We start from the raw sequence: 18493 nt of genomic DNA on the forward strand, positions 1-18493 counted from the left end.
GGTCTAGTCTTAACAAGGTGTTACATTTGAAGAAACATAACCCAGTCACTGAAACTAATTAAAAGCAATTCCAATATTATTAATCATATGGTTATTGATTAATATTAAAGTGGATTCTTGGAGCACCTGGGTGGCTCGGTCTGTTAAACATCCAACTCTTGGTTTCGGCTCAGGTTGTGATCTCATGGACAGAGAGATCCAGTCCTGTTTTGGGTTTAGTGCTCAGTGGGGAGTCTGTTTGAGGATTCCTTCCCTCTGCCCCTCCTCCCACTCCTGCATGCTGTGCTCTCTCTCTCTCTCTCTGTCTGTCTCAAATAAATAAATAAATAAATAAATCTTAACAAACCCATTAAAATGGATTCAATTCATAACCCACATTTCTATCAATCTCTGCCTCTTTCACATACTTGCCCCACCGTGCCCATCTATAGTCAAATATCTTCCCTAACACCTATCCCTTGACCTCTTCTAATTTAATCTCTTCTCTCTCTCCTTCTAGAGTTCTTTTTCTCTCTTCAGATGTTTGCTTCCTCAAAGATGTTACTGGCATGTCAAAGGGATGGAGACGAGCACCTCTCATCACTCTTGTCTAGGCCACTGTCATTTCCAGCCCAAATTACTGCATTAGCATCTAAACTGGTATCCGTGCTTCTTACTGTCTGTCCCTAATACAGAAGCCAGATGATCCTTTAAAATTATGTCAGTCTTAACCTTTCCCCCATCCTGAATATTTATTTGTTTACTATCTGTTTCCCTTACTAGACTCTAAGCTCCTCCATAGTGGGGAATTTTGTCTGTGTGTTTCCCTGTTGTATCCTCCGTGGCCACAACCGTGGTTGGTACATGAGGGGTCCACCCCAAATTTGTGTAATGAGAAACGGAGTTGATTAATGAATTTTTTTTTTTTTAAAGATTTTATTTATTTATTTGACACAGAGAGATCACAAGCAGGCAGAGAGGCAGGCAGAGAGAGAGGAGGAAGCAGGCTCCTTGCTGAGCAGAGAGCCCGATGCGGGCCTCGATCCCAGGACCCTGAGATCATGACCTGAGCCGAAGGCAGCGGCTTAACCCACTGAGCCACCCAGGCGCCCAATTAATGAATTTTTTTTTGCTTCTTTTGTTTGTGCTGTTTCTTCTGTATAGAATGCTTTTCTGCAAGAGTTGGCATGATTTCAGCTTCAGATTACAGAAAAGACAGCATGCTTTAGTGCACAGAAGGAAATATAAACAAATTTTGAATGTGGACAATACAGTATCATTAAGACTTCACAACCAACGGGGAAAAGAGATCTTCTGTCTGAAGGAAAACAAATTCCGTATTTCTGGCTGCCTTCCTGGCGCTACTTGCTATGCCAAAATTCACAAATATATCTATATCTATCTATTCTCCCCACCCCCCAGAAGTCTCTTTTTAATAAAGGGGGGATTAAAAGGAGGGAAGTGGCTTAAACAATAAGGAAGTTAATGTGCTTACATAACTGAAGCTACAGAGGTAGCCAAATTCTAGCAGTTGGGTAATGACCTTGAGCTTGCAGATGGCTTTGATTTCCCTCTCTGACATCTGGTACTGCTGTGTGGACACCTCACATCCTCATTCCACCTTTCATCCTGGCATTGGTGCAAGGAAAAGCTCTACACAGTGGCTGTAGCACCTGGATTCAGCTGCATAGTGTGTTTTTCACTCTCTGCTCCAGAGATTTTTTTTGATTTTCCCCAATTTTGGGACTCTTGTGGGAACCCACTCGAGGGCCAGCTGGACACTTGTGCCTAATCAAACCTGCAAGTGTGAAGAAGTTCATTCCACAGGCAACATTTGACCAATGGTAGGTGAAAAGTGGCAGAGAAATGATTTGCTCTTCCAAATGTCCAACGGTGACATTTCTGAGTTATAGTCTGTAGAATTCCTTGGAGTTTCCCAGCAGAATGAGTATTTGCTTGTCAGCAGTAGTGACTAGTTTGCTAATGTGCCCTTGTATTTATTTTCCTTTTTCTCCTTGTTTAGTTCTTCAGAGTCTCCCCAATCTTGCTCCCTGGGGTCATTTTAAATAAACTACCTGTACACAAATCCCTGCCTCAAGCTCTACTTTCAGGAGAAAATTAAGCTAGGACAGCTCCTATCAGAAAGGACCCAGGAAACGAGGCACTCAGGATGGATTCTGTGACTGGATCCCTCACTGGCCTGATGGTGGTGAGGACCTCATTGTTGGTGGGAAGTAAGAGAAGGTAAAACCCTGGTTTAGGAGTGGTTAACTTGGGTTAAGACTTAGCCATTGGGTTAATGTTCATACTCTTCATGGTTATAAAATGGCTGCCAATAGGAAGTAGGGCGATTTGTTTCCTCTTTCAGTCCAGGAAAGGGATAGAGTAGATTTTTCTTTATGTGATCTCATGGGGCAGCTTGAAACAATTTCTGTTGCAAATAAATGCTATCAGTCTTGAGGTTCTGAGTGAATCATGGACCACGGCACTAGAATCACTTACTGAATTACTGACCTGGTGAACTTAGGTCAGTCATGGGCCCCTCATAGGATTCACATAGTCTTCAAACTTTTCTAAACTTCACAGTTGCTTAGGGAGGCTGGATTGGATGTTAGGGAACAAACTACAACATCCACTACCCCCTTCTCCTGGTCCCCATGATGAACTTGTCCTTGTTCAAGACGCTTAGACATCTCCTCTTTTGTGAAGTCTTCTGTGGGGCAGGCTTGTCTCCTCTGCTCTCTATCTGGACACAAATGTGGTAGTGGTCTTAAAAGCACAGGGTCTGAAGCCAACTTCCTAGTTGTGTGACCTTGGGACACTTTGTTGGAACTCTCTGTGTGTCAGTATTCTCACAAGTAAAAATGTACTTACCTCACAGAGTTGTTATGAAGATTAAATAAGTTAGAACACATAAGTGGCCTGGAATGGTGTCTGGTAAATTGTAAGTACTCAGTAATGTCAGCTATTATTAACATGGTTGTACATATAGGTATACATATTAATATATTTTATTTAAAAAAACCCAATTTATTTATTTATTTATTTACTTATTTACTTATTTATTTATAGACTGAGTGAGCTGAGGGAGAGGCAGAGAGAGAGAGAGAGAGAGAGAGAAGAAACTCCAAGGGGAGTCCCTGATGAGCAGAGCATGCAATGCAGGGCTCAATCCCAGGACCCATGAGATCATGACCTGAGCCAAAATCAAGAGTCAGATGCTTTAATCAACTGAACTACCCAGGCACCCCTAATATACTTTAAAACACATTTCATCTTTATGTATCTGTTATAGGATTTCACTTCTTATCATCTCTGTGTCTCCATTGTTTGAAGCGAGTACATTTCTATTGAATGGAAGATAGTACCGAAGACATGCTACAGAAATATCTGGAAGGGAGAGAGTGCTGTGGAGAGCTGGGAGAGGTAATAGGTGGTTTGGTCAGGTTTATTGGAGAAGGTAGAATCTCAGCAGGAACTTGAAAGACAAGTAGGCGTTTTATAAGGACTGGAAATAGTATGAGGAATTATGTGTGTAAAGATGTGGAAGAGAAAAGAAGTACAAAATATTTGAGGGAATGGACACATTTGGGTAGAATGGAGGTGGGAAGGGAGTGAGGAGGGCTAAAACAGGACAGCTAGGATGGAACCAAAGTGAGGAGAAGCCAAGACTCTCAGTGGAAGAAGGGTGATTTTGTGCAAAGAACCCAAGCTTTGGAACTATGTTATGATTTCACTCTTAACCTCGCCACATACTGTTTGTGTGGCTTTAGACAAATCACCTGACCATTCTAAGTTTGTTTTTTATCTACAAAATTAAAAATGTGCATAACTTGTAGTATTTTTAGGAAGATTAGCAAAAATATACATAGAACATCTTTCAAGAGGTAGGCACATATTAAAGGTAGCTGTATGGGGCGCCTGGGTGGCTCAGTGGGTTAAGCCACTGCCTCCCAGGGTCCTGGGATCGAGTCCCGCATCGGGCTCTCTGCTGAGCAGAGAGCCTGCTTTCCTCTCTCTCTGCCTGCCTCTCTGCCTACTTGTGATCTCTCTCTGTCAAATAAATAAATAAAATCTTAAAAAAAAAAAGGTAGCTGTAAAGTTGATGGTTATTTTGGCAGGTGGGGTAAAGGCTTTTTTTTCTTTTAATACAGGGAGAGTGGCATTTTAACATCATTTGATGGTAGCATAATTGAACCATCAAACTTTATAGAGTGATAAAATCCAGGAAATAAACCAACACATCTACCGAACATCTCCAATGCATGGAGAATGGAAATCATGGCCTTCTTTGGCTGACTGGCAGGCAGCAAAATGTAATGGGGTTATTTAAAGTCCTGTCATGAGATTATGTGGATTTCTTTCTTTCCTCTTTCAGACTGGGGTTTATAATTCTGCCTTAAAGCAGACCTTTGCTTTCTTTTTTTTTTTTTTTAAAGATTTTATTTATTTATTTGACAGAGAGAGATCACAAGTAGATGGAGAGGCAGGCAGAGAGAGAGATAAGAGGGAAGCAGGCTCCCTGCTGAGCAGAGAGCTCGATGCGGAACTCGATCCCAGGACTCTGAGATCATGACCTGAGCCGAAGGCAGCGGCTTAACCCACTGAGCCACCCAGGTGCCCAGACCTTTGCTTTCTTTATAGAATTGTTTTTTTTTTTTTTTTCCTGCGCTACCATGTGACATCTTCCTCTCTAAAAACCAACAACCTGAATCAATTTTTCTTGGTAAGTTCATGCCCCGAGTTTTCCTATAGTCAAACCCAATGTCTTTCCTTGCCAGTACAGGGAGTGGAAAAGATTCTGATTCTTTGCATCTTAAACCTTTCTCTGGCTAAAACTGTAGCTAGAAGGTCTTTATCACTATCACATTATTCTTAAGCAAAGGCCCACAAAGAGCGAGCACTGGGGCTTTCAGAATGTGCTGGTTTCCATGTTGTAACATATGTGGTGACTTATCCTTTGTACCCATGAACCAATAGCTGCCTGATGGCCTCTACACTGTCATCTGGTATTCTTTGGTTCCTTTCAAAATATAAATTGGTTGTGGACTTTCCCATTTTTGCTCTAATTATCTTAGACTTTGCTGTTCTGACTAAGTGGTATAAGAGGTCACTGTACACACATTCCAAAAATGAAAACCATAAAATGAAGGTGTTCTCTATGATGCATTTGTATTATTGAAGGGAATTGTCATAATTCAGCATAGTATTCTGTGGGAAGAGGACGTGTAAACGTTGACAGTTGTCCCTTATGTTTCCTAAAGAAAATGAGCAAAAAGAATCTAGATTAAGTGAAATTTATCTCTTAGGGCTTGAGAAATAGGAAAAGGTAGTTTAGTTTCTATAGAAAATTTTTGGTAAGAGATGTGTCTTGAGTTTAAAGTAAGTTGTTTACATAGCTGACCCAAAACAAATAAAAAGAAGGCTTAAAAAAGTATCTTCTCTTCAGATTTTCAGTTAGAAATCAGAATTAGCATTTCTTTACCTATTAGAAAATGATAATCCCATTCATTGGAGGTAATATATCATCATGGCTAGTATCAACCCTAGTTTTGGAACGAGATAGCTTAAGTTCATCTCCTAGTTTCATTATTTGCAATGATGTGATCTTTGGCAACTCTCTGTCTAAAAATGGCAGAGAGTTAAAGAGTTAGCAAATCAATTTCTACTTTTCATAAGATTTAAAAATATATTCACTTATTTGAGAGAGAGAGAAAGAGCAAGCACAAGGGGCCAGGGAGAGGGCTAGTGGGAGAGGGAGAAGAAGAGAGGGAGAGGGAGAAGAGCCCTACTGAGCAGGAGCTGGAGGTGGGGCTTGATACCTGGACACCAAGTTCATGACCTGAGCTGAAGGCAGATACTTAATTGACTGAGCAACCCAGTAAGATTTAAAAAGTAATGCTAAGATTTAAAAAGTAATGGTAAGATTTAAAAAGTAATGGTAAGCCATTAATCTTGTACATCAATTGGGAAAAATTTAGAAACCATATTTTTAAAGATATCTGAGGGGAATAGAAACAAAAAGGATCAAGTGAACTTCCAAAGCTGGAAGTGCTCTTTGTAGGGGAGCTGAGTTTACTTTCTTTCCTTATGCAGGTTTGCTGAGTCTGACCATGGGTTGAGGAACAGGAAGGACTATACTAGTGGTGGAGGAACCAATAGAGATTTAGACTTTTATATGGCTTGATATGCTGGTTGGAAATTTAGAGAACCCCAAATGTCAGACAGTTTGCCTGATAGGATATTTGTTGAATGTTGAGTTGGGGGATTTATGAAGCTAATGCTGGACTGGAGAGGAAAATGAAATGATTTCTTGCAGAAAAATTCAATGTCCTACAACAAATATGACAGATCTCATCTTTGAAACATACAAAGGCAGAGTGAAATAAATCTAAGTAAAGCTACTACCTAATTCCTTGGAAACTTAATTGCTGAATGGATCAAGGTGATCAACACCTCATGCTATCTAACAGGGGACAAGATGAACCATTTCTGGAGGAAAAGAAAAAGTTCAGTTTTCAATGATTCCTTCACATACAATAAAAGGTCAGGATACATGCAAAGAGGCAAGAGAATTTTTACTAGTAATCAATAGAAAAGAAAGGAGAAATGGAGTAAATTATCCAAATGTTGAAGTTGGTAGATTTCATTATAAATATCTTAAAGAAAATAGAGGAAAAAATGAACAAAGTGGACAAAAAGAAAACTTTAAAAATGCCTATGCAAAATAATCAAGTTTACTTTTAAAAAATGTAATGTGTAGACTTAAAGACTCATTGGATGGGTTTCACAGCAAATCGGGCATAGCAGAACACAAGTTCAGTGAACTCAAGAAAAGTTAATGGAAAATATTCAAGCTAAAGCACAAAGAGTATAAAAAAGGAATAGAAAAAAATATAATAGAAATATAGGACAATAGCTATATGTTTTATGATGTGTAACATATATGCTCTTTTTCTTTCTTTTAAAATAATTTTTAGAAGGATTTACTTATTTATTTATTTGAAAGAGAGCGACCGAGCAGGGGGAGGGACAGAGGGAGAGGGAGAGAGACAATCTCAAGCAGAATATGAGCTGAATGCAGAGCCCAAACTGGGGCTTGATCCCATGGCCTTGAGATCATGACTTGAGCCTAAGCCAAGAGTCAGACAGTCAACTGACTGAGCCACCCAGGTGCTTCTATAATTTTTTAAAATTATCTGTTTATTTGGAAAGAGCACGAGTGGGGGGAGGGGTAGAGGAAGAGGTAGAGAGAGATCCCAAGCAGACTCCATGCTGTGTGTGGCCCCTGAGGCTGGCCCTGACCCAGTGATCATGACCTGAACCTAAGTCAAGCACCCAACTGACCGAGTCACCCAGGTGTATCCATATGGGCTCTCTCCTGATATAAGAGCATAGGAGAAAGAGAATAGGTCAGAAACAACATTTGAAAAGATAGAAGCTGAGAATTTTCTAAAGCCAATAAAAGACTTTAACCCACAAATTCACGATGCTCAGAGAACAACAATCAGGATAAATATAAAGAAAAAAATACATGGGAACATCATAATTAAACTTCTGGAAGAAAGTATACAGAGAAAATATTAAAGGTAGTGAAAAGAAAGATTACTCTTGAAGAAGTGATACCAAGACTAACAGAATCAGCTGAAAGTATGGCAGCGGAACACAATGAATGACATCCTTAAAATCATTAAAGACAGGGGCGCCTGGGTGGCTCAGTGGGTTAAGCCGCTGCCTTCGGCTCAGGTCATGATCTCGGGGTCCTGGGATCGAGTCCCACATCGGGCTGTCTGCTCAGCCGGGAGCCTGCTTCCTCCTCTCTCTCTCTGCCTGCCTCTCTGCCTACTTGTGATCTCTGTCTGTCAAGTAAATAAATAAAATCTTAAAAAAAAATCATTAAAGACAAACAGACTTTCATCTTCAAATTCAATATATAGTGAGAAACAACCTTTAAAAATAAAGGTGAAATAAAGACATTTTATGTTATGAAAAGCTGAGAGGACTGTTGGTCTCTAACAGAACTCCACTAAAAGAAATACTAAAATGTGTGGCTCAGACTGACATAAAAGGATCTCCAATAGAAGCACAGAACTCCAGGAAGGAATGAAAACTACTGGAATTGGAAAATATGTGGTTATAGACACATAAGAATATCAGTGTTTTAAAAGAACAATAACACTATCTTGTGCATTTTCATATACTGTTGATTTTCAACAGCACAGGTTTGAACTGTATGGATCCACTTATAAGCAGTTTTTTGATAAATACGAAATAGTATTGTAAATGTATTTTCTCTTCCTTATGATTTTCTTAGTCACATTTTCCCCGTCCAGCTTATGATCCTGTAGGAATACAGTATATAGTTTGTAGAACATAGAATGTATGTATCCATCCACTGTTTATGTTATTGGTAAGGCTTCCTGTCAACATTAGGTTATTGCTAGTTAGGTTTTGGGGGAGTCAAAAGTGATACATGGATTTTCAACTGTGTAGGGGTCCATGGCCTTAAACCCCACTGAATATACTACATGTACAGTATAATCTATAAAATACATAGTAGTTTGTTACATAGAAAGTTGTCCTATCAAAACTCCACAGCCTGACCAATGCTTGGGACAGCTTTTTCTTTTTTTTTTTTTTTTTGTAAGAACACTCTTCAGTCCACATTTGTTCCCCACGGTAAGAATGTTATGCTAAGGTGGCTCAGTTAGTTAAGCATCTGCCTTTGGATTGTTTCATGATCCCAGGGTCCTGGGACTGAGCCCTGGCTTCAGGCTCCCTGCTCAGCAAGGAGTTTGCTTCTCCCTCTCCCTCTCCCCTTCCCCTCTGCTTATCTCTCACATGAATAAATAGAATCTTTTTTTTTTTTTAAAGGCTAGTCAACCACATTTTATAGCAAGTTTTAAAATGTGGTGTCATGCTGATATCTAAGGGTCAGGTGATAAAATAAAATTCAGTAATCTGAAAGGATTTATTTGAAATGTATAAGGAGAGAGAGACTGTTGGATCAATTTTCTGTTTCTGCAAGGGAGCTCAGAAAATTTGCTTGGAAAAAGCACCTGGTCTAACTACTTAAAAGGAAATAAGTCTGTTACTAATCCTAACACTTAAAATTCAGTCACTGTAAAAAAAAAAAAAATGAAAACAGGGGTACCTGGGTGGCTCAATCAGTTGAGTGTCTGACTCTTGATTTCAGTTCAGGTCATGATCTCAGCTCATTTTATGAGGTAGCACAACTTTGATATGAAAAATTGCTAGAGACATTACAAAAAAGCAAAATTATAAGTTAACATCTCTAATGAACACAGAATATATTTTAAGAGGATTTATTTATTTGAGAGAGAGAGAAAATGTGTGTGTGAGGGCCAGAGAGAGAGGGAGATAGAATCTCAAGCAGACTCCATAACTAGTGTAGGGCATGGGGCTTGATCTCATGACCAAGAGATCACGGCCTGAACCAAAACCAAAAGTTGGACTCTCAGCCAACTGTCCAACACAGAATAGTTTTTAATATAAAAATAGTAAACAAAATATGATCAAGTCAAATAAATAAGATATAAAAATATATGATATCATTGCCAATTTAGGTTTGTTTGGGGGAATATGTGATTGATTTAGCAAGCAAAAGTCAAACAATGTAGGGACACCTGCCTGGCTCAGTGGGTAGAGCATGTGACATGATCTCAAGGTTGAGTTTGAGCCTCATGTTGGGGATAAAGATTATTAAAAAAAAAAAACAAACATTAATCAGTGTAATTATCCATGTTAACTGAATAAAAGAGTAAAACTATATGGTTATCTCCATGGATGGAACCAGAGGGTATTATGTTTAGTGAAGTAAGTCAATCAGGGAAAGACAATTATCATATGATCTCCCTGATATGAGGAAGTTGAGAGGCAATGTGGGGGCCTTGGGGGGTAGGAAAAGAATAAATGAAACAAGATGGGATCAGGAGGGAGACAAACCATAAGAAACTCTTAATCTCACAAAACAAACTGAGAGTTGCGGGAGGGGGTGTGTGGGGGGCTATGGACATTGGAGGAGGTATGTGCTATGGTGAGTGCTGTGAAGTGTGTAAACTTGGCAATTCACAGACCTGTACCCCTGGGGCTAATAATACATTATATGTTAATAAAAAAATATTAAAAAACAAGCAAAACTATATAATCATCTCAATAGATGGAAACATTTGACCCATTATTCATTATACACTTTTTAGCAAACTGAAAGGTGAAAGGAGGCTCTTTAATCTGATAAAGATTAAAAAATTAAGCACCCATGGCTAATATCATACTTAATGGTAAGAATGCTTTCCTTATGAAATTAGGAGTAGGATATTGCTGTTCATCATCACCACTTTAATAATTAACATCATACATAGCAATATGACTTTTCTCCCTGAATTTATGAATAAGACAAGGATGTACAGTATTACCACTTTAATTCAACATTTTATGAGAGGTTTTCACTGGAGCAATAAGGCAAGAAAAAGTTTAAATAAGAAATACAAATGTTGGAAACAAAAAATAAAATTTGTCTTATTCATATATATTATATGGCTTCAAAATCTGAAATAACATACAAACTGTTAAAACTAATAAGCAAATTTAGCCAGGATACAAAGATACAGGATATGAGGACAATATATTAAATATTTAATAAATATATTAAAACCAATGTACTTTGATCCTGGATATAAAGTCAACATAAAAATTTTTATTTTGGTATATTAGCAACAAATAATTCGAAAACGAAGTTAAAGTACCAGTTAAATAGAATCAAGCATGTGAAATACTGAAACATAACACTAACAAAACACGTACTAGATCTCTTCACTGTAATCTATAAAATAACACTGAGAAAAGAAGATCTAAACAAATGGCAAGACATATAATGTAAAAGGAGTAGAAGACAACATTGTTAAGGTGTCAGTTCTTACCAAATTCATCTATAGATTTAAGGTAATTCTAACCAAAATCCCATTAGGGTATGTGCGTGTGTGTGTGTGTGTGTACATGCATGCATGTGCATATGTGGGTAAATCAGTAAGCTGGTTCTGGGGAGGAGCAAGATGGCGGAGGAGAAGGAGATGAAAATATTATTAGGTTCTAGGAGTTCAGCTAGAACTGGTCAGTTATCAGACCATTCTGAACGCCTACAAACCCAACAGGAGTTTGAAGAGAAGAAGAGCAGCCATTCTAGTAACAGAAATTGACCACTTTCTGGAAGGTCGGACGTTTGGAGAAGTGAATCCAAGACAACAGGAAGATAGACCATGGGTGGGGGGGCAGTCCCTGCAAGTGGTGGAGCCCGGGAGCACAAAAGTGAACCTTTAGAAGTCTGCTCCACTGAGGGGCATCGCTCCAGAGGCTAAGTGGGGGTGGAACCCTCATAGGGACAATGTGGTCCCAGGAACCCTGCCGTCAGAGAAAGATCTGGGGGTGTTTGAGTGTGGTAGAGCTGTCAGGTATCGGAGCAGGGAAGCCGGCTATAGAGATGGAGCCGGGGAGGAGGCTCTCAGGTCGGGGTTACCTTGAGCCAGGATCCAGGACACAGTCAGGACCCCTTCAAGCAGGGACCCCACAAGTGGCAGATCCAGGGAGAACCCCTCCTTCCTGCTCTGGGAGGAGTGGCACCCGATCACGCAGCAGGAATCTTCTGGGTGTGGAGACTCTAAGCAGGGCCATGCAGCAGAGATAGAAATGCTCGGTCACAGGCTAGGGGAGCTCGGATCGCAGCTGGAGAACAGGGAGATGGAGTGATTGAGCCCTTTCATCTGAGGCTGCACTGAAGAGTGGGGCCCCGTGCTCTCGGCTCTGCTGGGTGGAGACTGGGCGGCCGCCATCTTTATTCCCGTCCTTCAAGCTCTATGGAAAGCGCTCAGGGAACAAAAGCTCTGAGAGCGAACCCAAGCAGATGATTTAGCCTGGCCACTGGTAAGTGTGGTGCAATTCCACCTCAGGCAAAGACATTTAAGAATCACGCAACAGATCCCTCCTGCAGAAGATTAGCAAGGACATCCAGCCAAGACCAAGTGCACTGTTAATGAGAACTGCAGAACTTCAGAGGTTGGGGAAAGCAATACATAGAATTCATGGCTTTTTTCCCATGCCCCTTTAGTCTTTCAAAGCTAAATTTTTGAAATTTTGCTTTTTTCTTATTCTATTTTTAAAAATTTTCCCTTTTTCCTATTTTGATCTTTTTAAAAAGTTTTCTTATCAATACCTTTTTAAAAATCTTTAAAAATTTTCATTGTTATAGTCATATTCTATCCCTTCATTGTATTTAACCTTATATTTTGTACATATATAGCTTTTCCTTTCCTTAAAATTTTGGAATACAGTTTCTTCTAATAGATCAAAATATACCCTAAATCTAATGCATGGCTTTGGTCTAGTCTCCAGTCTGATTACATTCTTTCCCCTTTTTTCCTTTTTCAATCAACTTCTTATCTTATCAATTCCTTTTTTAGAATCTTTTAAAATTTATATTAGTCTAATTGGACTAATATATATATGCATATATATATATTAGACTTGTGAATAGAACAGAGCCACACACTTGATTTTGGTGTATATACAAATACATATATATATATATACATATATGTGTATATGTATATACACATATGTAAATGTATTATATATAATACATATACATATAAATAAAATAAAATACATAAGTAAAATAAATACATAAAAAATGAAATACATACATATATATGTATAAATACATATACATATGTGTATTTTTTTCTTTTTCTTCTTCTTCCTTTTTTCCTCCAGTTTTGGGTCTCTTCTGATTTGGTTAGTGTATATTTTTCTGGGGTCATTGCTACAACTTTAGTATTTTGTTCTCTCATTCATCTATTATTATGTGGATAAAATGACAAGGCAGAAAAACTCACCTCAAAAAACAAGAACAAGATGCAATACTGATAGCTAGGGACCTAATCAATATGGACATTAGTAATAATGTCAGAACTAGAGTTCAGAATGATTATTATCAAGGTACTAGCTGGGGTAGTACTAGCTGGGCTTGAAAAAAGAATGGAAGATACTTAAAAATCCCATTCTGGAGAAATAAAATCCTTTTCTGGAGAAACAAAAGAACTAAAATCTAAAATCTAACCAAGTTGAAATTAAAAAAGCTATTAATGAGGTGCAATAAAAATTGGAGGCTCTAGCTGCTAGGATAAATGAGGCAGAAGAGATAATTAGTGATATAGAAAACCAAATGATGGAGAATAAAGAAGCTGAGAAAAAGAGAGACAAATAACTACTGGACCACAAGGGGAGAATTTGATATATAAGTGATACCGTAAGATGAAACAATATTAGAATAATTAGGATCCCAGAAGAAGAAGAAGAAAGAGAGAGGGGCAGAAGGTTTATTGGAGCAAATTACAGCAGAGAATTTCCCTAATTTTGGGAAAGGAACAGCATCAAAATCCAGGAGGTAGAGAAAACACCCCCTCAAAATCAATAAAAATAGGTCCACACCCTATCATCTAATAGTAAAACTTACAAGTGTCAATGACAGAGAGAAAATCCTGAGCATAGCTTGGGACAAGTAGTCTGTAATATACAATGGCAGAAATATTACATTGGCGGCAGACCTTTCCAAAGAGACCTGGAAGGTCAGAAAGGACTGACATGATATATTCAGAGCACTAAATGAGAAAAATATGCAGCCAAGAATACTATATCAGGCTAGGTTGTCACTGAAAACAGAAGAGATAAAAAGCTTCTAGGACAACAAAAACTAAAAGAATTTGCAAACACCAAACCAGCCCTACAGGAAATATTGAAAGGAGAGCTCTAAACAAAGAGAGAGCCTAAAAGTAACAGACCAGGAAGGAACAGAGACAATATCCAGTAAGAGTCACCTTACAGACAATACAATGGCATTAAATTCATATCTTTCAATAGTTACCCTGAATGTAAATGGGCTAAATTCCCCAATTAAAAGACACAGGGTATCAGAATGGATAAAAAAAACAAGACCCATTAATATGCTTTCTACAAGAAACTCATTTTAGACCCAAAGACATCTCTAGATTTAAATTGAGGGGGTGGAAAATAATTTACCATGCTAATGGACATCAAAAGAAAGCTGGGATAGCAATCCTTATATCAGATAAATTAGATTTGAAGCTGAAGACTATAATAAGAGATGAGGAAGGTATGGATAGACACCTCTCCAATGAAGACATACAAATGGCTATCAGACACATGAAAAAATGTTCATCATCACTAGCCATCAGGGAGATTCAAATTAAAACTACATTGAGATATCACCTTACACCAGTTAGAATGGCCAAAATTAGCAAGACAGGAAACAACATGTGTTGGAGGGGATGTGGAGAAAGGGGAACCCTCTTACACTGTTGGTGGGAATGCAAGTTGGTGCAGCCTCTTTGGAGAACAGTGTGGGGATTCCTCAAGAAATTAAAAATAGGACTTCCCTATGACCCTGCCATTGCACTACTGGGTATTTACCCCAAAGATACAGATGTAGTGAAAAGAAGGGCCATCTTTACCCCAATGTTTATAGCAGCAATGGCCACGGTCACCAAACTGTGGAAAGAATCAAGATGCCCTTCAATGGACGAATGGATAAGGAAGATGGGGTCCATATACACTATAGAGTATTATGCCTCCATCAGAAAGGACGAATACCCAACTTTTGTAGCAACATGGACAGGACTGGAAGAGATTATGCTGAGTGAAGTAAGTCAAGCAGAGAGAGTCAATTATCATATAGTTTCACTTATTTGTGGAGCATAACAAATAGCATGGAGGACATGGGGAGATAGGAGAAGGGAGTTGGGGGAAATTGGAAGGGGAGGTGAACCATGAGAGACTATGGACTCTGAAAAACAATCTGAGGGTTTTGAAGGGGCAGGGGGTGGGAGGTCGGGTACCAGGTGGTGGGTATTATAGAGGGCATGGATTGCATGGAGCACTGGGTGTGGTGCAAAAATAATGAATACTGTTATGCTGAAAATAAAAAATAAATTAAAAAAAAGAAGAGATGAGGAAGGACACTATTATCATCCTCAAAGAGTCTGTCCAACAAGAAGATCTAATAATTTTAAATATCTATGCCCCTAACATGGGAGCAGCCAATTATATAAACCAATTAATAACAAAATCAAAGAAACACATTGATGATAATACAATAACAGTAGGGGACTTTAATACCTCCCTCACTGAAATGGACAGATCATCTAAGCAAAAGACCAACAAGGAAATAAAGGTTTTAAATGACACATGGGGCGCCTGGGTGGCTCAGTGTGTTAAGCCTCTGCCTGCGGCTCAGGTCATGATCTCAGGGTCCTGGGATCGAGCCCTGCATTGGGCTCCTTGCTCTTTGGGGAGCCTGTTTCCCCCCACTCCTGCCTGCCTCTCTGTCTACTTGTGATCTCTCTCTGTCAAATAAATAAATAAAATCTTGAAAAAAAATAAGTGAATGACACACTGGGCCAGGTGGTCATCACACATATAGTCAGAACATTCCATTCCCAAAGCAATAGAATACATATTCTTCTCTAGTGCACATGGCACATTCTCTAGAATAGGTCACATCCCAAGTCACAAATCAGGTCTCAACCATTACTAAAAGATTGGGTCATTCTCTGCATATTTCAGACCATAGAGCTTTGAAACTAGAACTCAACCACAAGAGGAAAGTTGGAAAGTACTCAAATACATGGAGGCTAAAGAACATCCTAGTAAAGAATGAATGGGTCAACCAGGAAATTAAAGAAGAGTTAAAAAAAAATCATGGAAACAAATGAAAATGAAAACACAACTGTTCAAAATCTGTGGGATGTAGCAAAAGCAGACTTGAGAGGAAAGCACATAGCAATACAAGCCTTTCTCAAGAAACAAGAAAGGTGGGGCACCTGGGTGGCTCAGTGGGTTAAGCCGCTGTCTTCGGCTTGGGTCATGATCTCAGGGTCCTGGGATCAAGTCCCACATTGGGCTCTCTGCTCAGCAGGGAGCCTGCTTCCCTCTCTCTCTCTCTCTGGCTGCCTCTCCATCTACTTGTGATTTCTCTCTGTCAAATTAATAAATAAAATCTTTAAAAAAAAAAAGAAACAAGAAAGGTGTCAAATACACAACCTAACCCTACACCTAAAGTTGCTGGAGAAAGAACAGCAAATAAAACCTAAACCCAGCAGCAGAAGAGAAATAATAAAGATTAGAGCAGGAATCAATGAAATAGAAACCAAAAGAACAGTAAAACAGATCAATGAAACTAGGAAATGGTTTTTGAAAGAATTAATAAAATTGATACACCCCTGGCCAGATTCATCAAAAAAGAAAAGAGAAAGGGCCCAAATTAATAAAATCATGAGTGAAAGAGGAGAGATCACAACCAACACCAAAGAAATACAAACAATTATAAGAACATATTATGAGCAACTATACATCAGCAAATTTGACAATCTGGAAGAAATGGATGCATTCCTAGAGACATAAAAACTACCAAAACTGGGGCACCTCGATGGCTCAGTGGGTTAAGCCACTGCCTTCGGCTCGGGTCATGATCTCAGGGTCCTGAGATCGAGTCCCGCATCGGGCTCTCTGCTCAGCAGGGAGCCTGCTTCCCTCTCTCTCTCTCTGCCTGCCTCTCCCTCTACTTGTGATTTCTCTCTGTCAAATAAATAAATAAAATCTTAAAAAAAAAAAACCTACCAAAACTGAACCAGGAAGAAATAGAAAACCTGAACAGCCCCATAACCAGTAAGGAATTGAAGCAGTCATCAAAAATCTCCCAACAAACAAGAGCCCAGGGCCAGATGGCTTCCCAGGGGAATTCTACCAAACATTTAAAAAAGAATTAATACCTATTCTCTGAGACTGTTCCAAAAAATAGAAATGGAAGGAAAACTTCCAAACTCATTTTATGAGGTCAGCATTACCTTGATCCCAAAACCAGACAAAGATCCCATTAAAAAGGAGAATTCCAGTCCAATATCCTTGATGAACACAGATGCAAAAATTCTCACCAAAATGCTAGCCAATAGGATCTCACAGCACATTAAAAGGATTATTCCCCACAACCAAATGTATTTATTCCTGGGATGCAGGGTTGGTTCAATATCCACAAATCAATCAATATGATACAATACATCAATAAAAGAAAGAACAAGAACCATATGATACTCTCAATAGATGCTGAAAAAGAATTTGACAAAGTACAGCAACCTTTCTTGATCAAAACTTTTCACGATGTAGGCATAGAAGGTACATACCTCAATATTATCAAAGCCATCTATGAAAAACTCACAATGAATATCATTCTCAATGGAGAAAAACTGAGAGCTTTTCCCCTAAGGTCAGGAACACAGCAGAGCTGTCCACTATCACCACTGCTATTCAACATAGTACTAAAAGTACTAATACATAGAAGTCCTAGCCTCAGCAATCAGACAACAAAAAGAAATAAAAGCCATCTGAGTCAGCAAAGAAGAAGTCAAACTCTCACTCTTTGCAGATGATATGATACTTTATGTGGAAAAGCCAAGAAACTCCACTCCAAAATTGCTAGAACTCATACAGGAATTCAATAATGTGTCAGGATATAAATATCAATGCACGGAAATCAGTTGCATTTCTATACACCAACAGTGAGACAGAAGAAAGAGAAATTAAGGAGTCAAACCCATTTACAATAGCACCCAAAACCATAAGATACCTTGGAATAAATGTAGCCAAAGAGGCAAAGAATCTGTAATCAGAAAATTATAAAGTACTCATCAAAGAAACTGAGGAAGACACAAAAAAATGGAATAACATTCCATCCTCATGGATTGGAAGAAAAAATATTGTGAAAATGTCTATGCTACCTAAAGATATCTACACATTTAATGAAATTCCTATCAAAATACCATCATTTTTTTTCAAAGAAATGGAACAAATAATCCTAAAATTTATATGGAACCAGAAAAGTCCCTGAATATCCAGAGGAAGGTCGAAAAACCAAAGCTAGAGGCATCACAATTCCAGACTTCAAGCTCCATTACAAAGCTGTCATCATCAAGATAGTATGGTATGGCACAAAAACAGACACATAGATCAATGTATCAGAATAGAGAGCCCAGAAATGGACCCTCAACTATATGGTGAACTAATCTTTGACAAAGCAGGAAAGAATGTCCAATGGAAAAAAGTCAGTCTCTTCAACAAATGGTGTTGGGAAAATTGAATAGCCATATGCAGACGAACAAAACTTGACCATTTCCTTATACCGCACATAAAAATAAACTCAAAATGGAGGAGAGGCCTCAATGTGAGACAGGAGGAGAACATATCCTTGAGGAGAATACAGGCAGCAACCTCTGTGACCTCAGCTGTAGCAACTTCTTCCTAGAAAAATTGCCAAAGGAAAGGGAAGGAAGGGTAAAAATGGACTATTTGGACTTCATCAAGATCAAAAGCTTTTGCACAGCAAAGGAAACCATCAACAAAACCAAAAGACAACTGACAGAATGGGAGAAGA

The sequence above is a fragment of the Mustela putorius genome, unplaced genomic scaffold, assembly GCF_011764305.1.
Source record: "Mustela putorius furo isolate JIRA1106 unplaced genomic scaffold, ASM1176430v1.1 tig00003875_pilon_pilon_pilon, whole genome shotgun sequence".
In the NCBI taxonomy this organism is placed as follows: domain Eukaryota; kingdom Metazoa; phylum Chordata; class Mammalia; order Carnivora; family Mustelidae; genus Mustela; species Mustela putorius.